Raw genomic sequence first — 13,635 nt, 5'->3', positions numbered from 1 at the left:
TAGTAGGGAACAAATGGGGTATATTCAGAAATAAAGGTGTTTGAAAATATAAGATATTAGTCAAATTTAAAATAATTTCTGTTACTTTACTAGACATTACTCTGTGGAAAATAATATTAGACTAATTTTGTTTCCTTCAATTATTATTGTTGGGAATCTTATTATTCTATAATCTTTGCACTTGAAAATGGATTTATCATTTTTTCCAACTATGAATATAAGCTGTAGTGTAAGAAGTATGTGAAAATTTATTGTACCATCCTTTGGATCAGTTTTTATATACTAGTAATATGCCCATAGAATTGTTATAAGAATTCTTCATACCTGTATTGCTGTAGAGTTGCCAGTGACTTCTAATTGTGTCATTGGGCAAGTTTATGTCTCTGTTCAACTCAAGTTCTTTGTTTTAGATCTCTCTGCTACACCTCTCTTTGTTAGACTCACTGCTGTCTGTCTTGGCCATGCATCTCTATTGCTATTCTCTGTGTCATCCTCTGGGATTCAGCAGGAATGTGGCTTTTCCCTTTCAGCTCTGTTTCTTTCTCAGCTCTTTAGATTATAGCCCCGGGCTTATATTCATTCAGCTACAGAACAGTACTCTTAGACTTTAAAAAAAAAGTTTTTAAAATAATTCATCTCCATTTCCACATTTGAATCTAATTTATCTGAACTATATTCAGAAAATGCCTTTTAATTCCTACCATCCAATGGTTACAGAAAATGAATCACAGTAGTGTTCCACTAAAAATCTGCATAGGAGCTACATAAAACTCCATTGTCCCTCCCTATCAAATGTTCCTTTTGTTCCATGCAAATCACCAAGGCTGACTTCTAGAGAGGTGACAAGACTTGACCAAGGCCACCAGCGAGGATTCAAACTCAGGTCTTTGGTTCCAAGTTTAATGCATCCTCCCTCCTCCCCACCCCCATTGAATCATTAGAGACACCAGAACAATTCATTTCTTCCTATAATTCCTTTGTACATTTGGGAAGCCATATCTGAATCAGATCAATTCGAGGCCACTTCTTCAGTATCTAAAAAAAGTAATCTTTCTACTTTGGATGCCTCTTCCACCAATGCAGAACTACAGATCCCCTATGCTTGTACTAAGACTGAAAGCAGTTTCATTAGTTGCTTTGATCAACCACAAGTGCATTATATGGTGGTTATTATACATATGATAAACTTCCCTGTTCTTCACAAGGTTTGCTCTTGAAGGTTGTAATCTATTGATGGACCTTTTCAGCATAGTAAAAACTTTAAGAGTATATTCTATGTTGTCCTTTCTTTCAAGAATTTAGGATCCTTCCCTAGACAATGAGACATTGGAACAGCCTCAGTGGAGAAAGGAAAGACTTGGTTTCTTGATGTCCAGATCACAAACTAGAAATTCAGAAGCTGAAAATTCTCCTCTTCACTTTGTTGCTCATTTGTGGCATGACCTTGCAACAAACATTCTGAAATGGAGAGGAAATTAGAGGGACATATCCAGGATGCTAATCTATTGGACCATGCAATGTAAAATAATGAGAACTGAGCTAGAGATCAAAGAATTCCTAAAAACTTGCTGTTTAGTGCTCTTGGAGCTCTTGGAATAGTTGATCAAGCCACAACAGGAAAACTGCTTTCAGGATCTCTGTTCCCCTCTCTATGTAAAATGAGGGTTTTGAGTCTGACTCATAGAACTTTTATGAAGCCTTATCAATTAAACATCTGGCAAAACTGCTACCAATAACCATACTTTAATGGTCCAGGTGAAAGCTTATGTATTATGCAAAGAACACTGGTTCTAGAATCAGACTCCCTGTTTAATTCTGGTACCATTATTTAGCTATTTGACCTTGGCAAAAATTTTATTTCTAGAGCCCAGTCTGCTCCTTTACAAAATAAGCATTTGATTCTTTAAAGTCCTATACAGATACGAAACAATGTGTGATCAAAAATTGTCTTGATGTTTCCTTCTTAGAAAAGCCTGTTCAAATATTGAATTGACTAAAATATGTTTTAATGCATTTTATTTCATTTTCTTGCCAGAGAAATAGTAACAAAGTACAATAGATATAGCACTATATTTAGTCAGGAAAATAAAAGTTCAAATCTTTTTTCAGACATTTACTAGATAACTTAGATAAATCATTTCTGTCTGCCTAGTTTCTAAAATTATAAAATAGTGATAATAACACCTACCTTCCATAGCTATTTTAAGGATTAAATGAGATATTTGAAAAACATTCAACACAGTTCCTGGAACATAAGAGGTGCTTAATAAAAGTTTGCTTCCTATCTTTTACTTCTGAAAAATGCAAAATGTATGATAAGAATTAAATTAAAGTGAGCTGAAGGGAAAAATGATCACCTAACAGTCAATTCTATTTAGGATTAATTGAATAATATGTACCAATTGTTGTGCTAGGTGCTGAAAAAACAAAGAAAATTTTAGTGCCTATACTCAAAGAGCCAACATACTACATATTAATAAATTATAGGTTATATGCTGTTCTAACCTGTGATAATAGCTGACATTTGTGTACCATCTACAAGTTTGCCTTAACTATTTTTATGATACATTAGTGTTTTAACCCTATTAAAAACCCTGGGAGATAGGCACTAAATACATGTTATTCTCTATATGAGAAAGCTCATATAAATTAAGTGACCTGCTTATGATTATACAATTGTAATTCTGGATCAAATCAAGGTTTTCCAAGTCTTCACATTCTATCCACTATGTCTCCTGAGATCAAAACACTTCACCATTAAAGTTAACAGCTATATGTTCCAAAGTCCAGCCTTGAGTCAACCGAACTCTGCTAATTATATGGTTTGTATTATCAATCTTGTCATTTCACTTGAGGAAGAGATCTAGAATGCTTCTAAATTTCCTTCAGCATTTAGCACTATGCTTGGCACATAGTGATTATTCAGTTAATATTTGTTCATGATTAGGTAATTGACTGAAATGTCAAGATGCTTTTCTAACAGGTGATGTCACAGAAAGAAGAGGTACATATGTCTAAACTGTCTTTAGTTAAGGGCTGTAATTTGTATCCCTACTATGCCCAAAGGGCTATAAAACTGTGCACACCCTTTGATCCAACAATATTATTACTGGGTCTATATCTCAAAGAGATCACAAAACAGGGAAAAGGATATATATATTTACAGCAGCTCTTTTTGTAATGATAAGTTTTGGAAATTAAGTGGAAGCTAAGCATTTGGGGAATGGCTGAATATTATGATATATGAATGTAATGGAATATTATTGTTATATAAGAAATGATGAGCATACTGATTTCAGAAAAGCCTAGAAAGACTTTCATGAACTGATGCTAAGTGAAATGAGCATAGCCAAGAGAACATTGTGTACAGTAACAGCAAAATTATGTGATGGTCAACTATGATGGACTTGGCTCTTCCTAGCAATATGGTGATTCAAGACAATTGCAATAGACTTGGAATGGAAAATGCTATCTGCATCCAGAGAGAGAACTATGGAGGTTGAATGTGAACTAAGCATAGTATTTTCACCTTTTTCTTTGTTTATTAGATCTTTCTTTCTCATGTTTTTTTCCCCTTTTGATCTGATTTTTCTTGTACAACATGACAAAAATGGAAATATGTTTCAAAGGATTATATGTGTTTAACCTATATCAGATTGCTCACTCTTTTGGGAAAAGGAAGTATAGGGGGGGATGGAGAAAAATTTGAAACACAAACTCTTAAAAAAATTAATGTTTTAGGGACAGCTAGATGGCACAATGGATAGAGCACCAGCCCTGAAGTCAGGAGGACCCCAGTTTTAATCTGGCCTCTGACACTTAATATTTCCTAATTGTGTGACCCTGGGCAAGTCACTCAACTCTAATTACCTCAGGAAAAAAATGTTGAAAATTACTTTTATGTGTGTTTGGAAAAATAAAATATTATTGAGAAAAAAATGTATCACCAGGACAGTTTTTGCATATAATAGCCATCACAAGGACCAGATGGTCTCTAAGAGAAATACTGATCTCAAAGTTTGTTTTGTTCTTTGTTCCTTGTACTATGCCTTTTTAAAATGGAGAGAACTCATTTAGAAAGTAATTTACCAATGAACTGAACAAACTCTCTCTAATTCTTGTCATTAAGGATTGATAGCCACATACAGAGTAATGAAAAAAAAATACTGTACTTTGATTCAAGAATCTTGGATCTAGTTCTGGGTTCATTACTAACTGGTTGTGTGACCTTGAGGAAGTTCTTTTGATTTTTCTGTTTTTGTGGATTGAAAATACTTGTGCTAATATTGTGTAATGATCACCTGTGATAGACAACATTTCTCAGCAATACAACAATTCCAAAGAATTAGTGATGGAAAATGCTATCTACCTCAAAAGAAAGAACTATGGATTCTGAATATAGATTAAACATAATATTTTCACTTTTGGTTTGTTTTCTCTTTCTCATAGTTTTCCCCTTTTGCTCTTTGTCTTCCACAATATTACTAATGTAGAAACATAATTGAACATGTATAACATATCACACTGTTTGTTGTCTTGGGAAGGGGGAAGAAAGGGAGGGAGGGAGAGAAAAAATTAGAACTCAAAATTTTATAAACGTGAATGTTGGAAACTATCTTTACATGTAATTTGGAAAAAAAACTTAAATAATATTAGGGGACAAGGGAGGAAAATTTTTGTGCTACTTACTTTCCAGGTTTGTTAGGGAGTTCAATTAAGATAATGAAGTTGAGCATTTTTCAAAAGTATAAAGCATTTTAGAAACTCCAAATACTATCTCTCTCTATTCAGGAAACAGCATCACAAAATAGATACAGGACCAACCTTGAAGACCAAAGAACTGTGGTTCAATGACTACCTTTGATATACACTGTGTGATCATGAACAAATAACTTAAACTTCCAGTGTCCCCAGGAAAATTCTCTAAGACACAAGGTACAGAGAAGTTTCTAATTTGCATCCATGGAGGAAGTTATAATTTTGAAAATATCCTATAATATGATTGGAATTACAGTTCCACACTAAATACCCCTTCTCTCATTAATTTCATTATTAGGATTCTAGAGCTCCTAATGAATTAATCTCTGAGTTTGGCTTTTATAACATGGCTAAGGAAAAGAAACAATTCTTTAAATTTAACTACTAACTCTTTTCTCTAGAGTACAGCTATACTAAACTTACAATACTAGTATGTTCTTTTATTGCCCATAACCTGGACCTAACCAAAAATGTCAATTAGAAAAGAGAAATCAGCTATACTATGTCTTAGAAACATAGATTGGTTAACTTGTCCCTGTTTTGAATTTCTTGGGTCTCCAGTCAGCTTTTTTCATATGTTTTGAGTTTAGCCAACTTTATTTTGACTAGTGATTGCCTTCTCCCATATATAAACTATGCATTTTGTGAGAAATGTGGTCAAGTACTTTTATTTTGTTTCCATTTAGATAAGTGTGAATTTGTTGGAGACAGCTGCTGGGGAGAAAAGAGACAAATTCCAAATTTCAATCTTATTACATTTTATTTTCCTGTCAACTATTTGATTTTACCTTCTGCTGAGGGCAAACAAACTTGAACTTCTTTATGTTCCAGCAGTTCAGTGGTTTCTAAACTTGACCAGATCTGACCTATCATCTTCTTTTAGGTTAGGATTTTTGTTTTGAAAGCAGGATTCTGTCCATCATCTCTTCAGGAGATGTCAGTTACATTAAAAAAGAGAAGGGAGTTGGTTTACTCTTTTGTAATCCCCTTTTTATTTAAGTTCATCTATTCATCAAAAGCTTTCACTCTAAATGATCCCCCTGGGATGAGTCTTATTTTCAGAGAACTAGTGGGGGCAGCAGCTTCTAATTGTTTTCCATATGTACAAAGGATCTACAGAAGAAAATAACACACGTGAGCAAAATCAAGGCCTCTGGGCCCCAAGAAATACGGCTTTCCATATATTAGGCTGTCTAGTTCAGAGAAATGGCCTGATTGAGGAGGCAGGGCTGGTGCCATGTGATTGGAACATATGGGAATAAAGAGAGAAAGTTAGAAGAAATGGAATTAAGTAGCTTATTTATGTCCACTTCTTCTCAGCCCACAACATAATTATCATTTTACTGGGATCCCTGGGCAATCCTGATGAAGTGTGAGCAGATGTAGTCACCAAAGTAAGGACAGAATCAAAGCTTGGATCTTCAATATTCATGGAGCATTTGTGAGTCTTTCCAGTCAAAGTGAGTTATTCCTCAGGGAAAATGATGAAAAGCTTCAGAACACTTTTTTACTCATTCTAGTTTTGTTGACCTCTCCAGCAAAGAAAAGTCTCATCTCAAACCTATAGAAAGTAGAAATTTGGTTGAAATCCAGTGTAGATATGGTGTTAAATGTAAAGCATTTTTTTCAACATGTATCATTTAACCTGTAACACTTAAAACATTTGTTTCATCCAAAAACTTGGATGGAGAGCTTTTTGCAATATAGATCTGCGGTTCAGTAAAAGGAATTTTGCAATTACTATTAGAAGTAGACTATAATTAGTTTAATTTAGCTTTATTTTTTTCTGTGTAGAGGTATATTTAATTGTCTTACTCCATAGTGCCAGGTCTCTATTCAGATTATGATTGGCATTTAGAACTCAGAATTCAAGTTTGGATTGACATGTCAAAGATTAGGATAAGTTTTCTTAAATATATTAATCTTAAGTCAGAACTTTTGATCAATTCACTTTTTTTGTTTAATAAGTTTCTCTTTGGGAACCTATCTTGTTTGATCCAAAGACTGATCATCAAGTTTAGGTTGAATTCCCTTTCCATGTTTCCACCTTCTACAGCTAATCTCCATTCATTATTAGAGATACAGGTACAGATTTTAACTAGGGTACAAATAAACTACTGGAGTGTTATTGGAGTTATTTGAAGGCTCTAGTTTGCTAACCTCTTTGAAAATTATATTTTTAAAGGGGAATGAAACTTGTGAAAATTTTTATGGCAGGCTGCTTTAAATCTTTTCACTTTTGCCGAGAGAGAGAGAGAGAGAGAGAGAGAGAGAGAGAGAGAGAAAGAGAGAGAGAGAAAGCAATGGAATAGTGAATGGAGAGCTAGCCCTGGAGTGAGGAAGACTAACATTTAAGTCCTACTTTTAAGACATATGGCTAATGTATACTTATTGGGTATCTAACTTATACTCTAATATATTTAACATATACTGGTCACCCTGCCATCTAGGGGAGGGGGTGGGGGGAAGGAGGGGAAAAACTGGAACAAAAGGTTTGGCAATTATCAGTGTTGTAAAATTACTCATACATATAACTTGTAAATAAAAAGCTATGAAATAAAAAAAAGAAAAAAGAAAAGAAAAAAAAAAGACATATGGCTATGTGACTCTGGGTAAGTTAACTTAAATTCTCAATGCTTTATGTAATTCTGTAAGAAATATACTTGCAAAAAAAGTGCCAACTTCCATTCATAAAGCAGTTTTCTTACCTGGGAGTCTTCCATATTAATAAAATCATAATTCTAGGTTCTATCTCTTGAATGTTGAGTACATAGAGAAATAAAGCCATTTTCTTGTTTTGAAAAGTCCATTACCATATATTAAAATAATTGGGTTTGGGTGGCAGAAGACAGGGTGTTTTAGGATTAGCTTCAGATTTTTAGACACACTCCAATTAGATGTTCCCAGTTGCACTGTCTGACCTATAATAGCATGGAAACAATTGAGCTTAATGTCTTATTAGAAAAAAAATTTGTTAAAATTGTAATCTACTTGAAAATGATCCAGGGTTAGTTCATATTCTACCCTGTTTTCCTTCTATTCTCTAAGTTATCTTTATTATCTCAAGATCAAATATAAAATTATGATTGATATTTAGTGATTTTTTGCAATCCAACCCTTTCCCAATTTTTCTTGCTTCTTATACATGTCTGCTTTCTATACAGTCTCAAGCCCTTTTTGTTGTTTTTTATATCTGGTGTTTTCATCTCCCATCTTTATGCGTTTACATAGCCATGACTCCCAGTTTAATTGGGTCTCTTCGAATACTTTATTTCCTTCAAAACTTAGCTCATGTACACCTTCTCTAAAATTATTCTGATTACTCTTGCAGCTATTACTTTTCTCCAAAAAAAACATTATTTAGTATATATTCTTACATGTTGTTTCCCCCAAAAGAAGATAAAATCAAGGATTGTTTCACTTTTGTTCTTGTATGTCCAGCGCTTAGTGCATAGCCCAATCCACTTATTAATTGATTGATGTCTGTCAGTCATCTTATTTATATTTTAAGTTCTTCTGAGGCAAGAAGTCTTCCATATATGTAATTGAATACTTAATATCACATTTAATATCACATGATTGATTCCTGGATTCTATGTTTAATTCCCATTCTCTCAAAAACTAACTACTGTCTTAACTTACATGGGAGTCCCATGTGAAAAAAAATGCTCAAAATCACTAATATATAGAGAAATGCAAATGAAAGCAACTTGGAGATTTTACTTCATACACTTCATATTGGAAAAGATAACAAAAAATTAAAATTACAAATGCTAGAGAGGCTTCATAGTAGAACTGTGAATTAATTGATCCAATAATTTTGGAAAAAAAATTGAATTATGACTCCAGAGTTGCATCTCCTTTCACCCAGCAACAACAATACTTGATTAAAGAGGGAAAAGGAACTATGTATAATATTATAATATATATGTCTATGTTTATTTGTATGTATGTGTATAGCTATGACAGCTCTTTTCATAATAGACCTAAACAAAAAACTGAGGAGCTGTTCTTTAGGGGAATATTAAACAAACTCTGATATATTACTGCAGTGGAATATTACATTGCCATAAGAAATGACAACATGGACAATTTCAGAGTCAATTAGGAAGACATATATGAACTCATATAGAATGAATACAAATACAAGAACAATTAATGCAATGAAAACAATATTGGACAGAGAGAGCAGGGAAGGAAGGAAAAATAAAAAGAGGTGAGGAAAGAGAGTGCTTTGAAAGACTTTAGAACTCAGATCAATGTAAGGAAAAACCATGAGCCCAGAAGACTGAAAATAAGACATTCTACTCACCTCTTGCCAATAAAGATGATGGACTTGAAAAGAGAGAAGAGACAAAGACAGACAGATAGGCAGACAGGCAGTCTCACATAGAACAAGAGACTGAAAAAGACCGAGACACAGAAAGACAAGGAAAAAGATACAGAGAAAGGTAGAGACAGACAGAAATATGTGGTTTGTTAGACTATGCAAGTTTATGATTAGAGTTTTCATTTTTGTTTCCATCATTGTTGCTCCTTTGGGGAAGGGTAGTAGAATGGATAGATTATGAATGTGAATTAAAAAAAAATCTTGAATGGTAATGCACGAGTTTGTTTATTTTTCATGGGGATGAAGTGCCCTGCTACTACTCTTAGGTGAGAGAGCACTTATTTCAGGGATGATGTGTGATACTTTCCCTAGACCCCCAAATTCCTACATACTTTTTGAATGTGGATGACAATGATATTATTATTTTAGTTATTCATTTCTTTTTTGTTGGTTTTGTGAATCTAGGAGAAGTACTTTTGTTTTCTCATAATTCTCCAAATTAAGTCCAATTTTTTCTTAATTTTGATTCCAACCCTCACTACAATCCTCACCCAATATGACATGGAGGTGACCTCATATTTTTTTAAGCTTAAGCTAGCAGACAGAATATGAGCTAAAGAATGACCTTCCAAATCTGAAAGGATTATAGTGGGGTCACAGTACTAGACTATATTTTTGTTGACTAAAAACTAGATTAGTAAAATTCAAAGATCAACATCATAGGCTTGAATATCAAATAATGATTTTTTTTAACCACAAGTACTAATGAAATTTATGCAAAAAGAGGGGTTTTAATTAGCAATGGGTAGAGGAGGCACCCATAACAAATGAAATTTCAGTGCTCTAAAGTACTGACTAAACTTATTTTTTTTAGTCATCAAAAAATTCTGTGAGAGTCAATTTGGCTTCATTGCAAGACCTTCAAATATTGCCTCTGATAAATTCTGTGCAACAATAGCCAAGTCATATAGTCTCTCAATTCCTCCAAGCAACTTTCTTTTTTATTAAATTATTTTCAGTTAGCAAAAGTAATTTTTTTCCTCCCTGTAAGTCAATACCATTAAAAAAGAAAAAAAAAAAAACAGAACAAAACAAAACTGCTGTAACAAGCCAATAATCAGCATAAATTTCCATGTTGCCCCTGTCCAAAAAATACCAGTCTTATCTTCTTTGTAGGAGGTTTGATCAAGGTTCTCATGATTTTAAAAATCATATTTTTTATAGTAGCATTATTATAGTATAAATTATTCTCCTGGTTCTTCTCAATACCGCATTAATTCATATCAGCTCTCCCAAGTTTCCCTGAAATCATTCCTTTCATATCTGATGAAACTATTACCGTCCATTACATTAACATGTTATAATTATATGACATACTATAAATTCCCATTCCCTGGTTGATGAGTATTTTTTAGTTTTTGGTTCCTTGTCACGACAAAAATGACTTTCTCTAAACAAGTTTCCAACATCAAAAATTACAGATGAGTTGCCAATCCACATCAATGGAAAGGATTCTCATGTTGGAGTTCCCCAAAATGGTGAACATTACAGATGTGAACAAAAAAAAAAATTACGTATATTTGCATAGTACTTAGAAGGAGACTGACAAGAACTTGTTGGCTAAATTCAGTAACATTAAAATCACATGCTTAATCCACATTGATCTCTTAATTGTAGAAAGAAAAGAGCTGCATTTAGTAAATTGATTTGAGAGGCAACATTTTGGGCGTGTATAACAACACTTATGTTTGTAATTTGGAAAGTGGGAAAGATTGGGAGTCTTTTTTTTTTTCTTTAAAAGTACTTACAATTCCAGTGACTAATTCTCAACAGCAGGATCATAAACAGTGTAATTCATGTTGGTCTATGTACAAACCCAGGTTTCTTCATAACAAATAGGACTTGGGAACAATTTACTTACATGCATTTAAAGAAGGCAAGGGTGGAAGTTTATCTGCTGCACCTGTTACAGAAAGTTGTGAAGACAAGTAAGATTCTGGAATGGTCCCTTATATCAAACACTCTGGCATTTCAAGAATGGCGGCATAGGCCAGCCAGACTCCAGAGTCCCTGATTCCTCACAGTCTTATCATGACTCACATAGAGAGTGTGGAAGAAGGCATTAAAAAATGATAGGAGAAACCTGTTGACTAGCATAAGAATTAAATTTTTAGCAAAGGGAGATATAAAAAAAATAACTCCTTTCAGTTTTCTGACCATATAGATCTCAACTTCTTAAACTGTGGCTCATGACCCCTATGGGGTCTTGTAACTGAATGTAGGGGTTGTGAAATTATGATTTATTATCAGTAAATTTTTATTTTTGTACCTACTTTATATACCTATACACCTCGGATCACACAAAAAAATATCTTGGGCAAAAAGGTGTAGTGAATAGAAAAAGTTTATGAAGCTCTGATATAGAAATAGATGGTAGATAAGCTGTTTTGTAAAATGTTGCTAAATTTCCTGCAGATGGAGTAATATCCCAAATATTCCTCAGATTGAAGAGAACTGTGTCATGTTCTTTTTAATAGTATACTTTTTGTTTGTTTGTTTTGCTGAGGCAATTGGGGTTAAGTGACTTGCCCAGGGTCATACAGCTAGGAAGTGTTAAGTGTCTGAGACCAAATTTGAACTCAGGTCCTCCTGATTTCAGGGCTGGTGCTCTATCCACTGCATCATGTAGCTGCCCCAATTGTATACTTTTAAAAGAAATTGACAACCTAAGATGTTTCAAAAGACTTTTAATTTCCCGAACTAGAATTCAGTGCCTTTGCAGTTATCTCAGTAGAAAACTGAAATATGATTGGCAAAGGAGAATTGCTAAGCTAGACTTATTCATTATGTACACACACACAAAGACATGCACACACAGGACACATGCTCATACACACAATATTGAATAGTAGAGGCAGCCAGATGGCATAGTAGATAGAATACTGGATGTGAATCCAAGAAGAACTGAGTTCAGATTTGGTGTCAGATAGTTATAGAACTAGGTAAGCCATTTAATTGCTCTGACTCAATTTCCTCCACTGTAAAATTGGGATAATAGTATCTACCTCCCAGGATTGCTATTAGGATGAAATGATATAATATTTGTTAGGTGTTTAATACAGTGCCTAGCATATAGTAGGTACATAATAAATATTTATTTCCATTACCTTCTGCTACTCCAGCCTGACATTTTAGTTTTAACCTAATGGCTATAACTTTGTAAACTAGAATAACAACTGGCCTTTCTAACTTCATTACATGTGCATTCAAAAATGTATTCATGTTCTAAATCTTTCCTAAAAATGTAAAATATACTTTTTGTTCTCCAGAGGTCTACTAGAATAGTGTTCATGAGATAAAAGATTTAGAACTGAAATAAATCTTAAAGGTCATCTAGTCCTACTCTCCTTTTTTTTTTTTTACAGATGAGGAAACCAAAGTCCAGAATAGTTAAATGATTCATCCATGTCACATAAATTTTAAGTATTGGAGCCAGAATTTGAAACTCAAATCCCTCTAATTCCAAATGCAAAACTCTTTCTATTGCTCTTCACTGTGTTATTTGAAAGGCCTATGAATCACTTTATTAATTTGATAATAGGTGATGATAATATTTATTTCAGTATAGCCATATACAGTTTAGGATGAGTAAACAGCTACTAAGGTTATTAAATTATTCAAATAAATTTCAATTCTATCAGGGAAAGAATCAATTTTATGATATCTTTGAGCTCAGTTTCCTATCCTAGTTTTTCATGTGGCTAAAACTTAAGGGAGGCAAAGGTGCCATTTTGCAGCATTTAGAATTTTCCTTTCTTTTTCAACAATGGTACTGCCAAACAAATGAATTTTATAAATTTCTTTATAATACTCACTCTTGATTCCTTTTTTTTTTGTCTAATGTAAGCTCCATAATCCTGTATCATCTTTTCTTTGTATTCTCAGGGCCTAATACAATTCCTTACACATAGTAAACACTTAATAGAAGATTATTGAATTGAATTGAATATCTAACCTCTGTTTACCTTCCAAACTTTTTTATTGGAAGATCCTTCTTTTTAAAATATTTATTTGTTTTAATACACATTGCTTTATGAATCATGTTGGGAGAGAAAAATCAGAGCAAAAGGGAAAAACCATGGAAGAAAAAAAAACAGAAAAAAGAAGTGAACATAGCATATGTTAATTTACATTCAATCTCTATAGTTCTTTTTTGAATGCAGATGGCATTTTCTGTCCAAAGTTTATTACTTTGGTTCACTGAACACTGAGAAGAATAAAATTTTTTATAGTTTATCCTCGCACATTCTTGCTGTTATTGTGTACAATGCATTCCTGGTTCTGCTTTTTTCACTCATCATCAGTTCATGTAAATCTTTCCAGGCCTTTTAAAATGAGCTTGTTCATCATTTTTATAGAACAATAAAGTTCCTTTACTTTCATATACCACAGCTTATTCATCTATTCCCTAATTGATGGGCATCTACTAATTTTCCAATTCTTTATTACCACAAAAAGAGCTGCTACAAATATTTTTTGCACATGTG

The sequence above is a fragment of the Sarcophilus harrisii genome, chromosome 4 (assembly GCF_902635505.1).
Source record: "Sarcophilus harrisii chromosome 4, mSarHar1.11, whole genome shotgun sequence".
Classification (NCBI taxonomy): domain Eukaryota; kingdom Metazoa; phylum Chordata; class Mammalia; order Dasyuromorphia; family Dasyuridae; genus Sarcophilus; species Sarcophilus harrisii.
The sequence above is the reverse complement of the archived record's forward strand: the minus strand, read 5'-3'. Positions refer to the sequence as shown.